The sequence below is a fragment of the Cervus canadensis genome, chromosome 12 (genome assembly GCF_019320065.1).
Source record: "Cervus canadensis isolate Bull #8, Minnesota chromosome 12, ASM1932006v1, whole genome shotgun sequence".
NCBI lineage: Eukaryota > Metazoa > Chordata > Mammalia > Artiodactyla > Cervidae > Cervus > Cervus canadensis.
The window spans coordinates 26591318-26618232 of NC_057397.1; the positions used below are offsets into that span (position 1 = coordinate 26591318).

General features: G+C 40.7%; 1 protein-coding gene and 1 pseudogene across 3 annotated transcripts in view; one reads left to right on the forward strand and one right to left on the reverse strand.

Annotated features, from left to right (window-relative positions):
* Positions 1–26915, forward strand: part of NKAIN3 (sodium/potassium transporting ATPase interacting 3) — a 537526-nt gene that overhangs the window by 311280 nt on the left and 199331 nt on the right. The gene's annotated exons all lie outside the window — the stretch shown is intronic.
* LOC122451306 lies at positions 2223–2706 on the reverse strand (annotated as a pseudogene).

The window sequence follows — 26915 nt, forward strand, 5'->3', positions numbered from 1 at the left end:
CCTGTGTCTCCTGCATTGCCTGTAGATTCTTTACCCACTGAGCCATCAGGGAAGCCCTAAATAGACAAATATGATCCTCAAATATGAGGCTATTTCCTTGCACAACTGCACTGTTTAACTTAGAGCCAGTCAGTGATTCAAAAAGTATTTCAAAGAAGGACAAACATGCTTCCAGCAAAATCCTCTGTGTGCCGCCAAAAGAAAAATGGCATTGAGTTAAAGAGTCCTTTCAGAACAAGCACTCTATCCCCACACTCATTTTAGCAACCAAAATTCAATTTGGTCAAGATGTCTGGAGAGTTGATTTGACCCTGTTTCTAGAACAAAAATGCAATGGCTTGATGGCATCATTTCTGCATGGACCATCTGTGTTTTAGTTTGCACATATAGTTCATCATTTTGCACTTGTCCTTAATTGTAGAATTAATAGAGAAAACACTTCCTCTGTGTATTTGAATTATCAGGGGCATTAAGGCTATTTTAAGTATTAGTGTGCGACAAGGCTCTGTCCTGCTTCGAGGCAGCAGAGAACAGCAGAAGCACTGATTGTGTAGTAAGCTGCCCTCACCCTTAAGTGAGATCCTGAGACAAAGGATAGTTGTTATTTCCTACATGCAATTAATTTTATATGCCCAGAATATGGTGTGTGTTTCACTTTAGTATAAAAGGCATGCAGGCTACTGGTCCCTGAAATCAATGGCAGTCAGAAGAGCCTAGACATTGGGTGATCTGATGAATAATTTAAGACTGATTTGTTAACTGTGCAGAAGTGAAGTTAGCCATGCAGGGAGACACATTGTCAATTGCCAGCAATTTACTATGTTTTTGAAAACCGCAGGCAGCAATTTACAGAAAAGATTAGGCCAGTTACTGTACACGTGTGACATTTCCTTGATTTAAGATGTCAATCTGGAAAGCTGTTCACTGACAACTGGAGTTTTGGAGTGAGGTTATAAAGTTTATGAAGAACTGCTTTTACCTGAGAGCCTCTGTATTTCTGTCCTGGGGGACCCCTGAATGCACACCTCCTGCTGGGATTAACCGTGCATATGCAAATGAGCGCTGTCAGAAAGGGCGATGCATCTGCCCTGAGACCATTAAGCATCTTTGCATCACCCAGTGATGCACTTGTCCCTGAGAAAGCATGGTGATGGGCTTTGTTTCTCAGAGGAGGAAGTCATTGGCCATATACTTCCTTAGTCCTGTGCCATCTCCGGGGTGTGATCACTTTCATCCTGCATCGGAAGTTTACTTTGCTATTCTTCATAAGAAGCTGATTAAAGGGAAATCCCATTTTTATTAGTGTAATTTCTTTCCACTTCTTTTCCCTTTTGGGATTGAGTCAGCAATGATGATTTCTTCATATTTGAATTTGTAAAAAAGTAAAATGAAGGAAGCCTTAGCACTTGATGTAATTTGATACCATTAAGTATCCTGGGGGTGACTTCTATAGGAAGAATATGCATCAAGTATAGCATCTCATAATTGAAATATGACAAAGTATAGCCTAGGATTGATCATTTTTGGAACTCTATCCCAAAAATGGACTTTTGTTATACTTTTAAATTTATTCCCAGTATTTATGTTATCAACTTCTCCAAGAATTCCTAGCAAGCTTAAATGTTGCAAATCGGGGCTATAATCATAATTCCTCTTTTGAAATCATAGATGCCAATAGTAACTATATTTTTAAATTAATTTAGTTTACCAGACAAGAGACAAGTTGAGTCTCTATGTGTGTCTTTGTTAGTAATGAAGTCAGTCTGAAAACTAAGACAAATACCTTCTTTCCTCTGCTTTAAACTTTTTCTCTATTTGCCTCTCTGATGAGATTTATAAACTTCTTTACAAATGAATGGAAGCTTTTGTGTTTTCTTTAATCATGTCCCGCATGTTTTTCCCAAAAGGAGAAAACAAGATGACCTTTTGATAAACTAATTTTTATCAGATATATCAGATATTAAAAGCAAAATATAGAATTCTAGAAATTTATCATTTTGACTCATTGAAAAGACCCTGATGCTGGCAAAGATTGAGGGCAGGAGGAGAAGGGGGCGACAGAGGATGAGATGGTTGGATGATATCATCCACTCAATACACATGAGTTTGAGCAAACTCCGGGAGATGGTAAAGGACAGGAAAGCCTGGCGTGCTGCAGTCCATGGGGTTGCAGTGAGTTGGACACAACTGAGCGACTGAACAACAACAAATATTATTATTTGTTTTTTCATTTTAACAGTTTTTAATAAAAGCTGTAGACAAGATGACTTTATTCCTGCATCTTCTCAATTGTTTCTTCCTTATATTTGCCCTTTTCCTTTGCTACTTGGCGAGATTTGGCTTTACGTTCGAGGATCTTTTTGCAGTCTTTGTCCAGTTTCAGTCTGGTGATAACCACCTTGCTGGGGTGAATGCCCACATGGACAGTTGTGCCATTGGCCTTCTCCCGCTGCACTCGTTCATGTAGATGCCGTATTTCTTCCTGTAAGCCTGGGCTACTTTGCCAATTTGCTGCCCTTTGTAGTGCCCTCGTACAACCTGAACTTCATCATCCTTTCAGATGGGCATGGATCGAACGTTGTACGTCTGTCTTAGCTCTTTAGAAAGAGGAGAAGACAGAATTTTCCTGCGAATGTGGGAAGGCGCATTGAAATGCCTTTTTCGATTCTTGCTTCGATCAGAAGTCACAAAGGGATTGAACTTCATTTTGGCTGCTGGTACTTCAGGGATGGCCACAGAAGGGAAGAGCAACAACAAATATTAGTATTAAGCCACAACTCTGGCTTTACCCAGAGAGATTTTTTCTTTAATTTAAAAAAAATCAATAAAATTAAAGTTCACATGAACGGGCAACTTCTAAAATGTTACATTAAAGACTAACACAGCTCTTCCTTGACTCAGCAGACCTACTGTCTTGACACATAAGGCAATAGAAAAACACTCCTGGCAAACAGATGTAAGCTTTTAATTACTTACGCTGTCTTGGCCTTGGGTGACTATTTAAATCACACAGTTTCCTTGTTCATTCTTTGTCTATGGTATTTTAGTAGTGTGTGTGTGTGTGTGTGTGTGTGTGTGTGTGTGTGCACGCATGCTCAGTTGCTGCAGTTATGTCCAACTCTTTGCAACCCATGGTTTACAGTCTTTGTAGCCTGCTAGACTCCTCTGTCCATATATATATATATATGTGTGTCCATATATATATATAATATATATAATATATATATATATGTATATACACACTTTCAGAAGGGGGAAATATTGGCTTATTAAGAGATAGCTGTGTTGTAGCCAATAAAATCAAGGTTTTATCTGTTTGACTAAAGATTAGATTGGAATATAATAATGGTAGCAGCTAACAGAATGCCTTGAATGTAGAAGGCTATCACCATTGTTGAAAGACATCAGGGCATGAATGTCCAAGGTTTAAATCAAGATGGGTTTACTCACTAAGGCCCCTTGCCGCTTGGATCTGACTGTAATGATTTTGACTTGATCTATTACCTTACCTTTAGAAACCCCCTACTTTATGTTTCACTAAATCATCAAAAGCCTCATGTACATTATGAACACCAGAGAGGTGGTTTATTATGACTTTGCATTTATTTTGTGTTTTCCTTCAAGTAGCTAAAGGGGTTTTACAAAACATGACACCAGTCATCAAAACACTTTGTCAGTCATGTAAGGTGGGAAATAATGCTGGTGTAAATGTGCCAGAGGCATAATTCTTACTGGAAAATATTCATTTTCTACATGTTTTTCAAGAGATAATCTTTTAAAGGAATTTTCTTTAAAAGAAGCTCCAATTGTCTTAAGTATTTTCTTTTCTCTGCATTGGAGTCAGACATTTTAATGCAACAAATTCATTGAGCATCTTCTCTGTGCCAGGTATTATTGTAGATGCTGAGAATACAACTGGGGGATGAAAAGGACATGCTCTCATGGAGCTTTTATTGTAGTGAAAGAGACATAATATATAACCAAATAAATCCATGATGTGATATCCTGTGTTAAGTGCTATCAAGAGGGGGAAAAAAAAGGCAGAATAAGGGAATAGAGGGTGACTTCATGGGAAGATGGAATTAAGAGGCCCAAGTGGCAGACAGGAGCTGGCCATGCCAAGATACAGGAAAATGTGTGTGTGTGTGGAGAGCTAAGTAGGGGTGAGATCCTGTAGGAACGTCATGGGCCATGGTAAGGATTTGGATCTATCCTCAATGTAATGGGAACCCAATAGAAGTTTGAGCGAAGGAGAATGACAGGATCAACTTTGGTGTGGCTGTCATGTAGGAAACAAGAATAGAAGCAGGAGGACCCATAGACAGATGGTTCTGGTGATCTAGGTAAGAAATAAAGGTGGCTTGGGTTAGAGTGGTGGCAGTGGCCGAGGAGATAGTACAGTATGTCCCCTGCATACAGAGGAGTTCCGCTTCCAGAGCATGCTTGTGAGTCCAATTTAGATGGGGAAAAATGGAAACAGTGACAGACTTTGTTTTCTTGGGCTCCAGAATCACTGTGGACAGTGACTGCAGCTATGAAATTAAAAGATGCTTGCTTCTTGGAAGAAAAGCTATGACAAATCAAGACAGCATATTACAAAGCAGAGACATCACTTTGCTGACAAAGGTCCATCTCGTCAAAGCTGTGGTTTTTCCAGTAGTCATGTATGGATGTGAGAATTGGGCCATAAAAAAAGCTTAGTGCAGAAAAATCAGTGCTTTTGAACTGTGGTGCTGGAGAAGACTCTTGAGAGTCCCTTAGACAGCAAGGAGATCATACCAGTCAGTCCTAAAGGAAACCAACTCTGAATATTCATTGGGAGAACTGATGCTGAAGCTGAAGCTGCAATACTTGGGCCACATGATTCGAAGAGTCAACTCATTGGAAAGACCCTGATGCTGGGAAAGATGGAGGGTAGGAGGGGAACGGGGCAACAGAGGATGAGATGGTTGGATGGCATCACTGGCTCAATGGATGTGAGTTTGAGCAAACTCTGGGTGATGGTGAAGGACAGGGAAGCCTGGCGTGCTGCAGTCCGTGGGGTCTCAAAGAGTCATACACAACTGAAGTGATTTAGCATGCACACAGGCTCCTCCCCAGAGGGAGTGGGGTTGAAAGTTCCAACCTTCTAATTGTGTGGTTGCTTCCTTCAGCAACCAGCTCTCTCCCTGAAGCTATCTAGGACTTTTGTCTCCTAAGAGTAACCTCTTTAACTTAAACTCAGGTAAGATCGAAAGGGGCTCCTTGTGAACAACAAAAGACACTCTTATCTCAGGAAATCCTAAAGGTTTTAGAATCTCTGTTTGAATAAAAATAAATGAAAAATAAATAAATAGAATCTCTGTTCCAGGAACTGACAAATACCAAGTATATATATTTTTTATTATATACCACACTTTTTAATTACTATCCCATTGAGAAAAGAACTTTCGAAGGACCCTGACACTAGGTGCTAGGGTTCATCCAGAATGAGAAAGAGTACAGAGGGCAGAAACCAGGGGAAAAGAAACAAAGGAAGCAAGGGTTTGAGGGTTTTCTGGGTTACCAGGCAAGTTCCCAGAGGGTGCTTATTTCACCCTGCCATCAGTCTTCCAAAGGAAGTGGTCTTTCCCCTTAACTGATAAGAAAATGCAAGGTTTAGAGAAGATAAATAATTTATTCCTGGTCAGACAACTGATGTCTGGCAAATATAGTTTTTAATCCCAGGCTGCCATCTCCGAGACTAAGATCACATCCATTATACAAGACATACACATCTGGTGTATAAAAAGAATCACAAAATGGAAGAAAACAAAGAAAAACTGGGGCAAACGTGTTACTATTCACACCTTCCTTCTCCACCACTGAGGAGTGTTCCTACGGAAGCAGCCTGAAAGCCTGAGACATGGGAGATTTATGAAGAAACAAAACTCTGTCCAAAGAGCTGACACCAGACTGTGTGTGTTAAGTAGCTTCAGTTGCGTCTGACTCTTTGCGACCCCATGGACTGTAGCCCACCCCCTTGGGCTCCTCTGTCCATGGGATTCTCCAGGCAAGAATACTGGAATGGGTTGCCTTTCCCTTCTCCAGAGGATCTTCCCCATGCAGGGATCGAACCTGGGTCTTCTGCGTTGCAGGCAGATTCTTTCCCTGCTGAGTCACCAGGGAAGCCCATATCTCATTGATTAGCCTCATCCTCAGGCCTGCCAAGGAGCCTTTGCGATAGACAAGAGCTCCAGCCATGTCACCAAGTTTAGTCCTGCCTGGCGCCCCCTTCATCCCGTTCTGAAGACCAGGGTATCACGTCTCTGAGAAGTTAAGTCTGTGAACACACACTATATTCGTGGCTAAAGGGAGAATCAAATGTAGAATGTCAGACCCATATCCATGAACGTTGTCAGGGGTGTGAGTCACGTGTGGAATTGGAAGCATTGAAATGACCTCTTGGAATCCAGAAGCTGCTTGAGCGGTCAACCCAGCTGTGAGCAAGGCGAGGAGGATGTAGCTAAGAACTGAGTCAGGTAAGAGCTACTGTTCCATCCAGCTGTCTCTGAAAACAGGCATCGTTATTGTGATTGCCCCACTTCCAGTGTAGAATTGATTGTGGTGGCTTGTCTTTTTTAGATTTTTTCCACTTATTTATTTTTATTTTATTCAGTATTTTTCCCACTTATTTATCTTGCATCACTTTTCCCTTCATTAGAAAAAAGGCAAGCAATAAACTAGATACGCTACACTTTTTTTCTACAGTAGGGCTGTTGAATTAATAAAGGTTCTGTATGTGTGTGTTGCTATACTGTGTGTGCATGCTCAATTGTGTCTGACTCTTTGCCACCTCTTGGACTGTAGCCCACCAGGCTCCTCTGTCCCTGGGATTTCCCAGGCAAGAATACCAGAGTGTGTGGCCATTTCCTACTCTAGGGGATCTTCCCCACTCAGAGATAGAACCCTTGTCTCCTACATTGGCAGGTGGATTCTTTACCACTTGAGCCACCTGGGAAGCCCCAAATAAGCATTCTGATTTGGTTCTAATGTTGCTTGTTAGACCTCAGGCTCCAACTTGGAGAAACCCTATACTGAGTTGGCAGGAAACTGTAACCAGTGATCTCATGAGAAGAGGATGCAGTGGACAGCTGTTGTGCTGCCATCAGATAGATGCAAATAGTTATCTACATTAGCTGAACTCAACTTGGCAATTCCTGCACTGAGTCACTTATATTTTCAAGGAATGGAAACATTCAAGCCTGGAACAGCTGATACATACAGGCAAAACATATTGAAAATACATACCAGTGTTTTTAAGGGTCTTTCTAACTGTTGACAAATGGGTAAAAGTGTTACCGAACCAGGTCTGGCTGCTTGCCACTTAAAAAAAATCAATACTGGCAAAAGTTGGTAGAAAGAAAAACTGCTTTTAATCAGAATGCCGGTCGTCTGGGGGGGTGGGGGTGGGGAGACAGTGGACTCAGTGTTCGGCCATGAAAGTTCTCAAGGGAAGAAAGGAAGTAATTCCAGGTAATCACTGAGATGGGGGATCAGAATTGTCACCATCCCCTGTGTCCAGTCTGTGTGGAGGCCTGTGGACTGCTCCTGAGCTTTCGTTAGATGCTATCTTATTCACAGTTTGTTTTTGAGATTGCTGAAGAGAAAGTTAAGGAAGAGCTCTGGTCATCTATTAATTACTTAGTCCTCATTTCTACTCCTTTGATCAATGGAAAGAACCAACAGAATAGGCAAGGTATTGTGTAATTAAAAGATTTGAAAGGTGTGCTAGGGCCTGAAATGAGTAGAGTGTGGGGGTGCTTGGTTTAAGGTTAGTGACAAGACAAAGGGACCTTCTACAAAGAGTTTCTTTACTGCCAAAAGCCACTTACAAAATGCTTAAGATGTGGAAAAAAAAAACAAAAAACAGTGAACATCCTTGAGAAAGCAAGTGAACTAACCTAAGGCTAGCCCTGAAAGGAAGAACTGCAGGTGTGGACTTAAAATATTTTCACAGCCTACAATTTGAGCGTTATGTTTCATTCTGTGGGAATTTTAGAACTTAAGTCCAGGAGGCAGCATCTCTAGTAACCCTGAGGGAACTGCTTTGAGGAGGCGAGAGGAGGAGTCAGGTTATATAGAAGTTTTGTAACAAAGGGCAGGCAGTCTGGATGCCAAAAGATGATGTTTAATGAAAGAAAGCCAGATATCCCAAGTTAAGGAATTTAGCGCGTTTCTGTGTAAGAAGATGCAGGAGTCTGGGCTCACTGAAGTCATTTCTTTGATGTGCACCTCAGGTTCTGAGGCCGGTTTCCTGGGTTTTCACATCCTGAGTTTCCTCAGTGCTCATCATGGGAAGTGGCTGCAATTGCTGATGACTGTGACCTCCTTTGTTTACTGATATGTCAGGAAATATCCATTTCTCACAGAGATGTGTTATAGACAACGTGTATTAGCAAGTCTTTGTGGTCAATCAATGTAAGGGATGCCAGGGGTCATTTGGAATATATTTGATTTTCACCTTCTATGATGACTTTCAACTCAGATCTGACATAAGAAGCCAATGCGTTTTGCCTCTTAGTATCGATTCTTAGGGTTTCCCAGGTGGTAAAGATTCCGCCTGCAAATGAAGGAGATGTGGGTTCAATCCCTGGGTTGGGAAGATACCCTCGAGGAGGAAATGGCAATCCACTCCAGTATTTTTGCCTGGGAAATCCCATGGACAGAGGAGCCTATTAGGCATGGGGTTGCAAAGAGTCAGACACAACTGAGCACGCATGCACACATATAGATTCTTAGAGAACTGCTACAACTACATTTATGTTACAACTAATGCAAGAAGGAAGACAGTGAGGAAGTAACTCTAATTTTTTGGGAAATAAAAATAAAGTTTTATTCATCCCCATCCGCCTCCAGCCTCCTACCACTTTTTATGTATCAGACCCCTTCTCAGCAAAGGCAGATATTAATGATCTTATTAACATATTAAACAATGGCATAGAAAAGGCTGACATTTCCCAAAGCTTTTGGTCAATGATTAAAGTAATGAAAGTTGCCAGTTACTCAGGCCAAGACTATAAAGGCCTTAAATTCACTCACTGCCTGAAAGGTCAGGTAAATTAAAGGATAATATAGGGCCAGCCTTGAACAGTCTGTGTGCGGTGATCTTGAGTGCTCTTAAAAGTGGCTGAAACTCAGAGGCCTGGCATTAATTCTAGCCAGCTTCCTGGTATTGATTAAGAAGTAATCGCAAGTGCTCATTTGTGGGCAAATTAAGAGATAAGTCCTTTTCGGAAGGTCATTTACATGTCTTCTTTTTAATTAATATTACTGACTTGAAGATTTGCAGTTAAATTAGCCCATTAATTATAAAAGTCATCAGTTTGGAGAGTGGGAAAGGATAATTTATTTAGTATCAGATCCAGATTGTCAGTAAATTCCCGTTTCTTCTGATTCTCTGCTAGAAAAGGTCTGAAGTTTGGAAGTATTGGGTTGGACCAAAAAGTTTGTTTGGGTTTTCCTGTAATGTCTTATAGAAAATCTGGAATGAACTTTTTGGGCAACCCAATATGAGTTAAATGGGTGGCCATGACTTAAGCTGGTTTATTTTTGTTGTTGCTGATTATAAATGTAATATATAAACATTTTTTTAAAACTTAAAAGTATACTGAATTAGAATGAAGAAACAAATCTTTCTCCCTCCTACCATTTGTATTTCAGTATTCCCATTTGTTAAACTCGACATATATGTAGATTTTGTTTATGTGTAGGCACGTGTACATAGTATATACACAACTTAGCACAGATATAAAAGAGATATACTCTAAATTTGTCATTACTTAAAATATTTCATATTTTGCTATTTCACATGTTATAATAAGAACACGACTACATAATAAATACCCTTTGAAAACCACATTTTATTAATTTTTTCTTTTAAGACAATTGTAGATTCAATAGAATTGTAAGCAATAATGCAGAAAGAGCTTTGCCCAGTTGCCTCCAGAGGTTGCATCTTGCAAAACTATTGTACAATGTCACAACCGAGATATTCACATTGGTCCAATCAAAATAAAGAGTAATTCCATCACCACAAGATCACCCATGGCACCTTTTATAGACATACATACTTCCCTCTCATTGTTAATGTCTTAGTTCAGTTCAGTTCAGTCACTCAATCGTGTCCAACTCTCTGCGACTCCATGGACTGCAGCACACCAGGCCTCCCTGTCCATCACCAACTCCCAGAGCTTGCTCAAACTCATGGCCATCAAGTCAGTGATGCCATCAAACCATCTCATCTTCTACTGTCCCCTTCTCCTCCTGCCTTCAGTATTTCCCAGGATCAGAGTCTTTTCCAATGAGTCAGTTCTTTGCATCAGCTGGCCAAAGTAGTGGAGTTTCGGCTTCAGCATCAGTCCTTCCAATGAATATTCAGGACTGATTTCCTTTCAGATTGACTGGTTGGATCTCCTTGCAGTCCAAAGGACTCTCAAGAGTCTTCTCCAGCACTACAGTTCAAAAGCATCAATTCTTCGGTGCTCAGCTTACTTTATAGTCCAACTCTCAAATCCATACATGACTAGTGGAAAAACCAAAGCTTTGAATAGATGAACCTTTGTTGGCAAAGTGATGTTTTTGCTTTTTAATATGCTGTCTAGGTTGGTCATAACTTTCCTTCCAAGGAGTAAGCGTCTTTTAATTTCATGGCTGCAGTCACCATCTGCAGTGATTTTGTTAATGTCTAGAAACCACTTATCTGTTTGTCATTTTTTTTGTTTGTTTCAAGATGTTATATAAATGGAATCACCCAGTATATAACTTTTCATCAAGCATAATTCTCTGGAGATTCATCCACATTGTTAACATGTATCAATAGTTGACTGTTTTTTCCTGCTGAGTATTTATTCCATGATATGGATGTGCCAGACTGTTTAACCATTCACACAATGACAGACATCCAGGCTGTTTCCAATCCTTGGCTATCATGAGTGAAGCTGCTATGGACTTTGTGTACAGGTACTTGTGAATATGTTTTTATTTCTTTTCATTCCTTTCAATATGACATCTTTCTGGGATAGATGTCCAGGTGTGTAGTTGTTGGATCATTTGATAGTTACATCTGTAGTTTCATGTAAAACTGTCAAACTATTTTGTAGCACGACTGTATGATTTTACTCCCCACTATCAATGCTTGAATGATCTAGTTTCTCTGTATAGTCACTAACATTTGGTCTTGTCACAGTTACTTATTTTAACCATTCTGGAAGGTGTATAGTGAGATCTCATTGTGGTTTTAATTTGCCATCCTTAGTGGCTGATGCTGCTGAATATCTTCTCATTTGCTTATTTGCCATTGGTGAAATATCTCTCCATGTCTTTTGTCCATTTTCTGATTGGATTTCTTGGAATTTCTGATGTTAAGCTCTAAGACTTTTTTGTAAATTCTTGATACTATCTTTTGCCAGATATGTGATTTGCAAATTTTTTCCAGTATGTAATTTGTCTTGTCATCCTCTTAACACTCTGTAGCAGCAAATGTTTTTAATTTTGATGAGATCCAATTTGTCAGTTTTTTCTTCTTATGGATAATGCTTCTCCTGTCAAGTCTAAGAATTCTTTGCTAGCCCTAGATACTGATGATTATCTTCTTTTCAAACTGTCAATGAAAATTAATCAGTACATCTAAGAAAGAATTGAAAATTTTTATTTAAGCCAGATTTGAGGATTATAACCCAGGAAGAGCATCTCCAAAAGCTCTGAGAAATGTGCCTACTGTCAAAGGCACAGTTATATAAGCTTTTTGATACAGAGAGCTGTACATCAAGTGATGTATTATTGGGTTTACATAATCCAAATTTGTATTATCGTGGTGGGTTATATGACCCCTTACAAGATCCAAAAGGAATGTTATCTTTTAAAGAGTTGTCTTGTTGATGCTGAGAGAATGTTGCTCATTATGGCTAAGCAAGTATTCCTGCCCATGGGAGGTATCTGTTGTTTAGTCACTAAGTCGTGTCTGACTCTTTGCAACCCCATGGACTGCAGCACTCCAGTCTTCCTTGTTCTTCACTATCTCATGGAATTTGCTCAATCAAATGCCATCCAACCATTTCATCCTCTGTTGCTCTTCTCCTCCTGCCTTCAATCTTTCCCAGAATCCGAGTGTTTTCCAATGAGTTGACTCTTCAGATCAGGTGGCCAGAGTGTTGGAGCTTCATCTTCAGCATTAGTCCTTCCAATGAATAGGCAGGGTTGATTTCCTTTAGGATTAACTGGTTTGATCTCCTTGCTGTCCAAGGGACTCTCAAGAGTCTTCTCCAGCACCACAATTTGAAAGCATCAATTCTTCAGTGCTCAGCCTTCTTTATTTGTGCAACTCTCACATCTGTATATGACTACTGGAAAAACCATAGCTTTGACTATATGGACCTTTGTTGGAAAAGTGATGTCTCTGCCTTTTAATACAGAGATCTGGTCAATGCCTAATGCAGATACACAGTGTGGGGAGAGAGGAGGTCACAATACAAAGAACAATTTTTAAGTTTAAATTTTTCTTGTCCTGTCATAAAATGTGACTTTAATTTCACGAAATAGTTCACAGATTTGTGTTTTAAGTTGGTGACCTATTTTGAGTTCATTAATTTAGCTGTAATTTTATTCCCTGTGTAAGATTGAATTAATATGATCACAGTGAGGTAACTTGTTTTTAAGTGTTGAATCTAGAAATTCATGGCTGAAGTGAGGCTGGCAGAGAAAACAGCATAATTGGATATTAACTGAGGATAAACTACAGTCCATCTGAACCAGTGGAAACAAGGAATCTCACTGACTCCCCTTCTTGGTAGTCTGCTTTTAACAATTCTCCAAATGTCTAGTCTAGAATTCCCATTCATCATCTTCTCTCCCTTCATTTCTGCTGCTGAACTCTTGAGGTTTTTGCTCTGCTAAACCCACTCATCTTCCCTTTCCTCCTTTCCCTATGTTATTCTCTTTCTGTTTATAAACAATATAGACCTAAACTTGAAAATTGTAAAGCACTGTAGAATTTAAAGAATCTTTCATTCTGTAAATAAATAAATAAAAATAAGATAGTTGGGGAAAAAAAGAATATCAACCTAGTGCTAATATTGACAACTGCATTCAGATACTATCAAACAACCTAAAATCAGGAAGTTCTTCCTAGAAATAAATGTGTATATATAATCACTATGGCATTTTCCTCCCTAAGGAAGTCTTAACTAAATCAATATACACGTGTTTGTGTACAGTTCTGACAGATGTAACATAGATGTCTAGATTTGGAAGCAGATAATAATCTCCAAGGATGACATTTAGGCGAGCAGGCTCTGAACCAGGATCAAAGGACTTAAGGGAAGACCGAAAGACATCCTGGAGAAGAGAAATGGGGGAAATTCATGGATCTGGCTTCACAGGTTTTATAAACACACTTCTTTTAACCTCTCTCCCCTATTGACCTTGTAATTATCATTGTGTTTTGGGACTAATGATCTCAGAGTCAATATTTCCTTTTTTTAAACAGAAAATATACAACAGAATGATGAAAATATAGGAAACTTTTGTTGGCTGTAAGCTATGCAAAGGGTCCAAGGGTCCAGAAGAGAAGAAAAGAACAAGAAAAAAGGTTTATCTCTACAGACAGAGGCATAGGAAGGAAAAGAAAGTCCCATAATAGCGACTATTAGCTGTAGGGAAGGAAAACCTCTGTTTCCGTCTGGATGATAGCAATGGGGTCATAGGGCCCCCTCTTCTGTCACCAGCCTGGCAGACGATGGAGGATGTTCTTGTTCTCCTGTGAGATCAATGATGCAGGAGAAAAATTCACACCACTTTAAATTTACAGGAACTATCAACATATGCCAAATGACAGGGTACTTGTTTGAGGAACAATAGTCATAGCAAAAATGTTATAAAGTATGAATGGTTGATGGTAGATTTTTCAGTAACATAATGAATAGGTGCTTCTAGATCATGTAATGTAAGTACAAATGGATATTTTGATTAGAAGAAAAAATATGCATTTGTATAGACATTGTTTGAATACCTGGGAATGTTAACCAATCAATATAGCCATTTATAAAGTTTATAGCTATGTCTAACTTTTATATTTGTATGATTTTCCTACCTTCATTCCTCCATGAATGTCCAGCGGAGCATATATTTATATTAAAATAATGACACTAACCATAGTCTGAACAACTGATAGATAGCATTACTTTGATGTGATATTGTATTGCAGAGCTTAATATTCTCAGCCTGACTTAATCTTTCATATTTCATTCTTTGAAACAAATTTTTAATAATTTTTATTTTTATTTATGGCTGCACGAGGTCTTATTTGCTGTTCATGGGCTCTCTCTAGTTGCAGCGAGCGGGGGCTACTCTTTGGTTGCGGTGCATGGGCTTCTCATTACAGTGGCTTCTCTTGGAGCACCGGCTCTAGCGCACTCAGGCTCCGTAGTGGTGGCGCATGGGCTTAGCTGCCCCTAAGTATGTGGAATCTTCCCAGACCAGGGATTGAACCCGTTTCCCCTGCATTGGCAGGTTCTTTACCACTGGACTACCAGGGAACTCCTCATGTTTCATTCTTTCAGCCAGCCGTTTGTTCATCAGCACCCACATGCTGGACATTGTGTTAAAGATACAAAGCTGGGATCAAGATGTAGACATAATAGATAGTTCTAATAAAAGCTTCAATTGATTAATTCCTACTGGTTTTTAGCAAGTGCTATCTCATTTAATTCTCACAACGGTACCAAGAGATAGACACCATGATTCACATTTAACAGGCCAGGAAACCTAGAGTTTGCTCAAGGTCATATGGCCAAAAAATGGTGAAACTTGAACGCCTGCTTGGATTTTTCTGATTCAAAGCTAATTAGGGCAGTGTACTACAGTGAGTTATATAAAAGCCATCACTTTGAATTTCTTTTTTTTTCATTTTAAAACAAATTATTTTATCTTTTTAATTTTGTCAAAGTACAGTTGATCACAATGTTGTGTTGATTTCTGCTGTGCAGCAAAGTGACTCAGTTATCTGTATTTATATTCTTTTACATGCTCTTTTCCATTATGGTTTATCACAGGATATTGAATGATGTACTGTAGGACCTTGATATACAGTAGGACCTTGTTGTTTATCCATTCTCTATATTGTAGTTTGCATCTGCTAATCCCAAGTTCCCAATCCTTCCCTCTCCCACCACCCTGCCCTCTGGGAAACCACAAGTCTGTTCTCTGTGTGAGTCTGCTTTTGTGTCATATTTTAGACACCACATATAAGTGATATCATATGGTCTTTGTCTTTCTCTTTCTGATTTACTAAGATTTGTGTCATAATCTCTCCATCCATCCATATGGCTGCAAATGGCATTATTTCATTCTTTTTAATGGATGAGTAATATTCCATTGTATATATACATCACAGCCTCTATTCATTCATCTGTTGATGGAAATTTAGGTTGTTTCAATGTCTTGGTTATAGTGCTGCAATGAATATACGGGTATGTATATCTTTTTGAATTGTAGTTTTGTCTGAGTATATGCCCAGGAGTAGCATTGCTGGATCATATGGCAACTCTATTTTTAGTTTTTTGAGAAACCTCCATACCACTGTTCATAATGGCTGCACCAATTTACATTCCCACCAACAATATGGGAAGGTTGCCTTTTCTCCACACTCTCTCCAACATTTATTGTTTGTAGACTTTTTGATGATGGCCATTCTGACTGGTGTGAATTGATGCCTTATTGTTGTTTTGATTTTCATTTCTCCAATAATTTGCAGCAATGAGCATCTTTTCATGTGCCTATTGGCCATGTCTTCTGCATGTCTTCTTTGAAGAATCGTCTATTTATATCTTCTGTCCATTTTTCAGTTGGGTTGTTTGGATTTTTTTGTTATTGCACTGTTTAAGCTCTTTATATGTTTTGGGAATTAAGCCCTTGTCAGTCACCCAGTCACTGTATTTCTGCTTCATTTGAGGCCTGTCTCCCACATACCGATTCTATAGCTCAAGCAAATTGTTTAACATCTGACTTCAGTTTCCTCATCTGCAGATGGAGACAGTAATAGTTCCTGCCTCGTCAGGTTGTGATACGTTTGACAACTATTCTGATGGGGAAGTAAACAGAGCATGTGAATTGCAGGAGAAGGAGCACTGTAGTTTGCCTAAGGAATTGAGAAGGGCTTCTAAGAAAATATGACATATGACAAGGGCGTTGAAGGATGAGAAGGAATTGGAAGCTGCCATATCCCTGCTCTTTCCCCTTGTGGATCTATTTTAAGCCATGACCTCTATTTTATCACTCCTCCCATTAAGTATCCACTTAGGAACTCAGCAGCAAAGACAAAGCATAGTTATTAAACATTTTTACATTAATGTCAAGGATTGTTACAAACATTTTACATGTGTTAATGCAACAGAATCCAAACAGCAACCCTGTGATAAGGAAACTGAGGCCATGGAAATTTAAATAATTGGCACAAGGACCACAACTCATGAGTCCTATACTCGTGCTATGCTTAATTTGGAGGAAGGCTAGCTTTCTAGCTCATTAGCCCTTGAGATATGTCTATGTTCTTTAGCTCCCACGTCCACCCTCCCCACAGAGGTATAGGCACCACCCGGAGTTTATTGCTTCCAACACAGTAAGTGGAAGGAGTGACCAGTGATTCTATTAGTACATCTCAGGCAGGCCCTTCAGAACCACTCAGTTTCCATCGATTTCCACGGAGAGAAGACTCATTTAGATGGAAATGCAGAAATGGATTTCTTTGTTCATGATATAAACTCATATTTTATGCTGGGCTCAATAATTCCCACAAATGGAGAGGTTGAATTCAGATCAATGAAGATTCTAGAGATTGTTCTTACTGAGCAAATATGTCAAGTGGCCTTTGGGGTGCAGACACTGAGAAAGCATCAGAAGCACGAGGTCATGTGGAATGTCAGATGTCTGTTCTACACAGCTGATACTCAAGAAAATCAACCCTGTATATTCATTGGAAGGACTCATGCTTGAACTGAAGCGCCAATACTTTGGCCATCTGATGCAAAGAGTCAACTCATTGGAAAAGACCCTGATCCTGGGAAAGATTGCTGGCAAGAAGAGATGGAGGTGACAGAGGGTGAGATGGTTGGATGGCATCACCAACTCAATAGATATGAGTCTGAGCAAACTCCAGGAGATGGTGGAAGACAGGGAAGCCTGGCATGCTGTAGTCCATGGGATCGCAAAGAGTTCTACACAACTTAGCGACTGAACAACTCTCATTCAATGCCATCTTCTGCGGGATTCCCCAGAGAAGGAGGGAGGTCTGTGGGAGACAGAGAGTAGGTCATCAGGTCTCAAGGCCAAGACTCTGGGAACACACTCCTGAGGTTTGTATCTCACTTCCAGCTGGCTCTTTGAGAAGCTACCTCACCACACCTCAGCGTTCTTATCTATAAAATGCACTTAATAGTAGCATCTTCCTCTTACGGTGAACTAAGAATTAAATGACCTAGTCTGTGTAAAGTGCCGAAAATGGCACCCACCACACATTAAATGAAGCAATGAAAAATATATATATACTTTGGTTGAAAGCTTTGGCTTCCCTGGTGACTCAATGGTAATGAATCTGCCTGCAAGGAAGAAGACAAGTGTTCGATTCCTGGGTCAGGAAGATTTCCCCAGAGTAGGAATTCACAACCCACTCCGGTATTCCTGCCTGGAAAATCCCATTAACAGAGGTGCCTGGCAGGCTACAGTCCAAAGGGTCATAAAGGCTCAGACATGATTGAGTGACTGAGCACACACACTTGGCTGAAAGCATTTTTCCGTAAGTACACATTTGAGACCATAAGTCATCCACTCCTATTTCTATGTTGCCAAATTTAACAGTAACTCTGTTCACCATGTCAGTGACATATAAAGGGATATTTAGTAAGCTTTTGGTTTGTCACGTCTCTGACCAAATGGTTTGTCCATGCCATGGCTCCAGGGAAGGATGGGCTGGTAGCCAGAACTAGGAAAGAGCCAAGGAGGAAGGTTATCCTCAAAAGAAACACAGTGCCTGCGAGCCGTGTGAGTGATAATAGACAGAATGTGCAATCATGAATGAGAAGCTCTGTGGGGGTGGCCTGCCACTTGGCAGCAGAAAGACTCTGTGCCAATCATTTTCTCTAAAACTTAGTTTCTCTACTTGAGAAATACAGATAACATCACCTCACTAAATTAAATATGCTCTAGATGTATCTGTAAGCAACAGTTGTTGTTCAGTCACTACGTCATGTCCAACTCTGCAACCCCATGAACTGCAGCATGCCAGACTTCCCTGTCCTTCACTATCTCCTGGAGTTTGCTCAAACTCATATCCATTGAGTCAGTGATGCCATCCAACCATCTTGTCCTCTGTTGCCCCTTCTCTTGCCTTCAATCTTTCCCAGCATCAGGGACTTTTCCAATGAATCAGCTCTTCACATCAGGTGGCCAGAGTATTGGAGCTTCAGCTTCAACATCAGTTCTTCTAATGAATATTTGGGACTGATTTCCTTTAGGAGTAACTGGTTTGGTCACCTTGCTGTCCAAGAGACTCTCAACAGTCTTCCACAGAACCACGGTTCAAACGCATCAATTCTTCAGTCAGTGCCCTGTGCGAATGCTGTTATTGCTACATTGACTCAGTGATTAAAATGCCTGTGTCCTAGACAGATTGGACTGGTGTAGGAGTTATTGGTAGACTATTGTGACTTATTTCAAGAGGCAATCAAGTTGTCTTCCCCTTAGACATGGTTGGGACCAAGGATGCTGGTTGATGGGGACCTTTGCTGAGCTGTGGATAAGGTGATGGGAAGAGTGTATCTCTTAAAGTATGGAGAACTTGAGATCTGGGATGGGAAGTGGTCCAGAGAAAAAGATAGCAGAATTCTTCTAGTTTTGTATGCTTTAAAGGGAAGCTGACACAGACTTTGGTATGACCGCTCATCAAGATGATGACACGATCATGATTGCAGTGATTGCAACAGCTTGCCTTTTCACAGCTCTTGACAAATTTAAAAAGTTCCTTATTACTGAAAAAGTCACATCTCCGGTAAAATCAAGATAGGAAAGGGAATGTCTTTTGTCATCCTTAGGATGCAGCTTTCAGGGAGATTTGGAGGAAAGACCTGTTTTGTAGATGGTAACAGGGCCCAGAGGACAGGAAGAAGATTCTGGAGGCTGAGGGGTACTTTCAGGTGTTGAGTAGCCATGAGCACTTAGACAAGCCCCTGAGTCCCACAGAAACACAGACTCCTCATCCTTAGAGATGATAGCACCCACTTCACAGGCCATGAAAAGGTGAAATAAAATGGTGTGAGCAAGATGCCTTCTACCAGGCACTCAATACACAGAGTCCATTTGTACCACAGCTTCCCGCATCCGTAAAAGCATCCTGCCCTCTGAATCACCGTGGGCCATCTCTAAATGCACTGCGAGCCTGGGCATGCTTCTGCTTCACAGATGGGGATGCTGAAGGCCACAGAGGTCAAAGGACTTGATGGAGACCATAAAGCTCTCTCACACATCCACTTTAGGAAGCCACCTCACGAGTAGTGGGGCCTGGAGAGGAGGCTGTGCCTGAATCCAAGTTCACGTCACTGAAATGCTAAAATGTCATCATCTCAATGTGGAATGAAGTGCTCATATATGTGACTGCACAAGAAAATGCATGGTTGATGTGCTCATATTTTCCCCACTGGGCTTACATGTGATTTGCATAGCAGATTTTGCACATTTTGTCATTATCTGTATTTGAAAATAGAATATTTCTTGATAAATTATCCCATTATCTAACCAATTTTATCATGACCAGTTTTTTGGTTTGTTTCTCATTTCTCATCTAAATGTTTCATTCTTGGATGTGGCATGTCTCTTCTTACTATGCAATGCTAAATCATGGTAAGTGATTCTTCTAAGCTGTTCTGTCATTCTCTTCCAAATATTAATGAGTAATCATCCTTTCCTCACCATCTTATTTACTCTAATCTATACATATGCTATGTTCTTAACGTTTTGGCAGAGGTCCTGCTTTTAATCACTGTTAGCACTTTAATTTAGGTTCCAGTTATCAAAAAGTTTTTATAGTTTTCTCATGCATAAGTTGTGGGTTTAGGTAACTTTCCATTCAAGATTGTAAAAAAAAATAAAAGGTATATATTGTTGACTCATTCCTTCCCAGAGTGACTTCTATGAGGTCAGGGACTGTCTTTTTTTGTCTTTCTTCAAAATTTTATTGCAAACACCCAGTAGAGGACCTGAAACAGAGTAGTCCTTATGCATGTTTGTTGAATGAATGTTGAATATATGGCTTAAATTCTTTTACTTTTATTAAAGCAAATAATTTGTGACATAGATGATCTTATTTACAAAGCAGAAACAGTGACACAGACCTATGGATACCACGGGGAAGAGGACGGTGGTTGGGATGACTTGAGAGATTGTAATCAACACAAGCACACTATCAATACTATGTATAAAATAGACGACTAATAAGAACTGACTGTAGAACACAGGGAACTTTACTCAGTGCTCTGTGGTGACCTAGATGGTAAGGAAACAGAGCTGATTCACTTTGCTGTATGGCAAAAGCTAATGTAACATTGTAAAGCAATTATACTCCAATAAAAATTTGACAATAAATACATAAATAAAGCACATCGTTCACTAATGTCTCCAAAATATCTCTTTGAAAACATTTTATACCTTCATCATGTTTGTGTACAACCTAATTTATGGAAGCGACTGGCAGGGGATTTGACACAGAGCAAATGAATAACCATAGTAATATCAGCTGAGCACCGAAGAATGGATGCTTTTGAACTTTGGTGCTGGAGAAGACTCTTGAGAGTCTCTTGTACAGTAAGGAGATCAAACCAGTCAATCCTAAAGGAAGTCAACCATGAATATACATTGGAAGGACTTATGCTGAAGCTGAAGCTCCAATACTTTGGCCACCTGATATGAAGAGCCAACTCATTGAAAAAGACCCAGATGCTAGCAGAGACTGGGGGCATAAAGAGAAGGGGATGACAGAGAGTGAGGTGGTTAGATAGCATCATCAACTCAAAGGACGTGAGTTTGAGCAAACTCCGGAAGTTGGTGAAGGACAGGGAAGCCTGGACTGCTACAGTCCATGCGGTTGCAAAGGGTCAGACATGAGTGAGCAGCTGAACAATAAAAAGTATGTTGACAAATTCCGACAATGTTGGCAAATTTCCCAGACAGTGTTATTAGCTTCCAGGCTCTGTCCTAACAACTCATGTGTGTGAATGCATTTCCTCCTCACCACTACCCTATGTTAAGTGCTTTTCCCAGGTTTGCTCTTTGAATTTGCTCCAATGTTAGAGGACAACATATGTGAATTAGCATCTCTAAGGCTCAGTTTCCTCATCCGTCAAACGCAGATTCATTTATTGAATAAATATGTTTTGCATGCCTACTGTGTGCCAGACACTGTTGTAGGTGGTAGGGATGTAGCCACAAGCACAATGGAAAATATCCTTATCCTCATGATACTAGCACTTACCTCATAAGATTGCCAGGAGTATGAAATGAGGGAATACTAGTAAGACCACCTAGAACATTGAGGGCACATTGTAGACAATAAATATTAGACATCATTGTTATGCAAGAGCATATATAGGCTAAGTAGTTAAATATAGGTTTCCCATTGATTAAGATTGAGGCAGTACAAAGAGCTCAATATAAATTTATTATCAGTCAGTAAAAAAAATTCTAAGTGTCAGACAGTGATGGACCAAGGAATTTGGGGACCACACATGTTCTTTTAGACTGGAAAGTACTAATTATAGTATTTCAAATTCACTGCATTTCATTAGATATCTGAGTTTATGAGGCTTATGTGTGGATCTGCACCCAAGAGTTGGATTCATTTTTTGATTCTTTAAAAGGTGCATACTAATAACTCTAATGTAATTACATTAGATAATTGTTTAAGCAAGGAGTGGAGTCTGAACTGTAGAAACATACTGTAGGGTGGCCTTTCTTCCCTCTGAATATAAATGATGTTCTGCAGTAAAATGAGGTGTAAGCCATTCAGCTGACAATTATAATGGGATTTAACCTAATTAGTGTTGGAGAGCAGAGACTCTTCATTAAAAGTAGCACTTCATAATCGTGTCATAATGAAGCTTTCCTTCTCAAAGGCTGATGGAAGATCTGACCCTAAAAAAAAAAAGTATTTCTAGATTTTTCCAAATATATTCAGCAAGACACCAACACCATCATATCCAGAGCATGGTGCCTTGTCCATCCCAGTGCTTCTATCTCTGTTACTTTACTCAAGTCTTGAACCCGAACCTCATCACCCCCAGTTTGGCAGGTGTCCTCACTTTTTGTTTCAAAGTAGAAATAGAGGCAAGCAGTTTTGACATTTCTCCTGTAATCACTTTACCTCCTTTCTCTCCTTTCTCCTTTTTTTTTAACCTCCTTTCTCTCTGTAATCACTTTTTCTCTCTGACTCAGAAAAAGAGATAAACTTCGGCCTAACACCTTCTGCTTCCTCTCGAAGTCGTGTCTTTACTTCATGGGTTTTTGTTCTTCCTTCTCTCTCCACCCCCAGTGCTAGATCTTTCTTTTTATCATATAAAAAAAGTCTCAAGGGCTTCCCTGTTGGTCCAGTGGTTAAGAATCCACCTTGCAATGCAGGGGACATGGGTTCGATCCCTGGTCTGGGAAGATCCCACAGAGCAACTGCAACTACTGCAGCTAAGCCCATACCCTCCAACTAGTGAAGTCCATGTGCCTAGGGCCCATGCTTCCCAACAAGAGAAGTGACCTCAATGAGAAGTCTGTGCATTGCAACTGGAGAGTAGCCCCTGCTTGCCACAACTAGAGAAAGCCTACACACAGTAATGAAGACCAGTCCAACCAAAAATAACTAAGTAACTAAATAAAATTATTTAAAAAAAACAAAAAAAAAAAACAAGCCTCAAGTCTCAAGCCTTGTCTCCCATGTTAAGAGAAGGGCAGTTTTCCTTTACATCTGGCCATGTATCTCTCCTTTCACAGTCAAATTTCTAGAAGAACAAATCTGTTTCCACCATCTCCACTGGCAAACCTCCCACTTAGTCCCCAGAAGGAAAAGGGTCCTTGCATTTCTGATAACACTGCACTCTCAGTGGTCGCTACTGACCTCTCTTTGCCAGCTCAGGTCTGCTCCTATTGGGTCCCTTTTTACTAGAATTTTCTGTGCAAAAGCTTATAAGTTTGATTAGGTGCCATAACATGATTTTTTAAAATTGAAGTACTTGTTAACCCTTGAGGAGCCATAACTGAGAAATTTTAGACAAGAGTATTAAAATGAAAATATGTACGTTAACATGAACTTCACATGGTTCCCTTCCTTCAGTTCTGGACAGGACGCTGAAAGCTTCAGTGGGGTTGAAGTAGAAAAGGTGTTTGAATAAGTTAGCTTCAACAGCAGTTCATTTACAGATCTCTTTAAGTAGGTGTTAGGTTTAAATGGCCCTGAAGGATTACGGATTCCAGAGGGAATTCATCATGACTACCCAAAGAAATTCAAGAAAATATGCCTCCAGCAGATTTGTCCTACCAGGAGGCCGTGCTCCATCTCCATCTTCTCTGCAGTGCTTGGGGAAATGGAGGCGGAGTGGCCCTGCGCTGCAGGGGCAGAGGGGCGGCTCTCTGGTCCTTTGTTTGCGATGCACAGAGGCTGTGAAGTGTGGTGTGAAAGCAGGAAGCCAGGAGCCTGCTATTCCTGCCTCCAGATCCTCACGCAGCCTCCTGGTAAGTGGGGGACCGAGCCAGTGACCTGACCTTTCCCAGCCTCGGTTTCTGCTGTCCCTTGTCAGGTGGAGCAGCCTATTCGAATCTCAGAAGATTTCAGTGTGAACACCAAAGTACTTATGGGACGACCATTCCTCTTCTCCTTTTCCACATGATTGTTTCTTTCACGTTGCTTTCACGTCGCTATCGATAACTGCATGCCCCACCACTTCACGATCCTAGTACCTCAGTCGTCTGATCACGGGTTATGTGTCCACAGCCGTAGTCCTGACTTCCTCACATCCCATGTTTCTTACAGTGGGGAAGACTTACTGAGAGAGTAAAAGCGACAGTAGTGACAGTGTTCCCTGAATATCTATATACTATACTGTATATACTATATAGACGCCTATCCGACCTCTGATCCACGTTACAGCCCCGCAGGGTAGGTGTCGGTGTCTGACATTAGAGAGGAGCGCCACACACGACCCAGGGATGGTGTGTGTGCAGCGAGGATGTCCAGGAAATGCCTCCTGTGGGCCGAGGTCCTGTGAACACAAGCGCTAAAAGTGAAGCCTGCCTTTGCCACGCTTTCTGCCCTGTGACTCAGCAGTGTGATTGGAGACAGGCGTGCCTGGCTTGGGGCGGAGCCCTGCCTGGTAGAAACCCACTTAGACCTGCCCGTGCATGCATGCTCAGTCACTCCAGTCCTCTCCGACTCTTTGGGACTGTAGCCCCCCAGGCTCTTCTGCCCATGGGATTCACCAGGCAAGAAGACTGGAATGGGTTGCCATGCTCTCCTCCAGGGGATCTTCCCGACCCAGGAATCAAAGCCTCATCTTCTGTGTCTCCTGCATTGCAAGCAGATTCTCAGATTCTTTACCGTCTGAGCCACCAGGGAAGTCCAGACTTGCCCTTACCTAGTCTGTATGTGAGAAGACATGGGGAAGGTGTGAGCCTCCTGAGAAGAGGCACCTGTCATTCAAGGTCACCTCCCTCCTCTGTCCCTCAGCATCTTAGAGAGTGCAGCCAAGGCAGGCAGTAAATCCAGGAGGATGGAGGCTTTACTTACAGAACTGGGACCTTCTCTTTCCTCTCCTCTCTCAAAGAGAGAAATTAGGGTGGATTTAGGAATGTATGCTTCACTGAAACCAAGGGATTAGAAATGTAATCATGTAGAGACGTGCTTTTCTTCTCTACAGACACTGCACCGAAGGCAGTGGCTGGACCTCCCAGAGATGGGAAGAGGTGGTCCCTGGTGGGGAGACGCCAGGAGGAGCAGGAGGGAGGGACAGAACTGTGAAGGAGCAAGGTTGTGTCAGCATAGATTCAAGATCAAAGGTCTCTAAACAGTGTCTTTTAAGAGGGAGGGCAAGAGAGGGAGAGGGAGTGGATGGAGTTACTCCACGAACAAAGGAAGAATGGAAGGCCTGCTGTCACAGCCTTAGGACAGTGTGATGGACATGCAGGGAGAAACAGGAGGAAAAAGGAGGAGAGCGAAAGGGGAAAGAAGAAGCTCCAGGTGCTATATTAGGTAGAATCTCAGCTCACAGAAGGAATCCATACTGAACAGAGAGAACCTGGGGATTCCAGTTACCCACTGGGTCAGGTGGCTGTGTCTCAACCACTAGAGTGTGGGGACAGGAAGGAAAAACCAAACAAAACAGCCTCTCCAGAGGCCTTAGGCATTGAGGACATAGGGAGATAAAATAAATACATAAAGCATACAAACAATAAAGCAAAAGGAAGAAGCACTTGAAAGCTATTTTTAAATATTTTAAATACGTGACAAGCTACGTGAGATTGTCTCCAAGTTGTAACCCATCTCAATCGTATATTTTTTATTCTGAGATTCCCTCAAATTCTAGTATGAAATAGTCATGCATATGAGGAAATTCTGGGAATGTATTAATTAAAAATTGTCTCGTGAAGTTTGAGATTAAAAACCCCAAAGTCAGGGCTGGTGGTTTTTGAAGGAAGGTCTCCTGTCTCCCAGATGGTGACCGCAGGGACGTCTGTCTGCACAGAAACTGTGTATAGACACATTGGGAACTGCCTTGGAAGGCTGAATCCTAGTCCCTCATCATGGTCTCTTAGTGAAACTAATCAGTGATGGAATGCTAGCAGAAGCCGTGCTGTCATCTGGGAAAAGGCGAGAGAAAACATTCGAGGGCTGACGTCCTGTCTGCACGGAATGGACCAGCACCCACACTGGTACACTCGGTGTGTGCACCACTAAAGAACTGAGCCCTGTAATAGGGAACTCAAACAGGCACGACTGAAGATGACCCTAGGTGGGAACAAAAAAGAAAACACACACACACTGCTGGCCATTTGTTTCCTTCTTACAGATTCAGAAATAGATGGAAATTGAGAACTATGGTTGGGGAAGGCCAGATTTCCAATCCTATTAGTAATTAACTTATTTACAGTATTCATTTTCTAATCTGTGATGCAGCAATCTTCAAACTACTCTGTATCAATGTCTCAGGGTGAATGATTCAAGAAAACAAAATTTTCATTTTTCACAGATTACAAAAATTATACAGAGGGTTCACCCTGTAAAGATACACACACACACACACACACACACACACACACACACAAATTGTGTGTTGCAATGGCTCCTGTCAGAATTTTCCTAATGCACTTTATTCACAATAATTTGAAATGGATACTAAAGTAAGTCTTCCCTTGTACCCTCAAAAGATGAAATTTACCAGAGCAAATTGCACATTTAAAAAACACAAATCTCTGAACAATGTTGAACTTGAAAATTCATATCCATGGCAGGTCCCAGAAAATAAAAGTCTCAATCTGGACATGAAGTTCTCTACTTTGAGACAAATCACTCATTGTGAATTTCAGCTATGTCTTTGGTAGCATTTTAGTGGGCATACTTCCATTGATGAAACTTTTATCTCTATTTAGGGCCTTCCTCATAATTAGAGAACTGAATTAATTATGCTGATATCCTAACAAAAGGAAATCATGTCACTGGTATAAATTTTGCTACAAAGGACCTCATTAGAGAACTCAGAAATCCCCATTAATCTTATGTTCATGCACTATAATGATAGTAATTAGTGATGATAAATTGATATTTAAAAAATACACAATAGTTAGCAACGCTCACTCCATTACAATGAACTCTGCAGTAT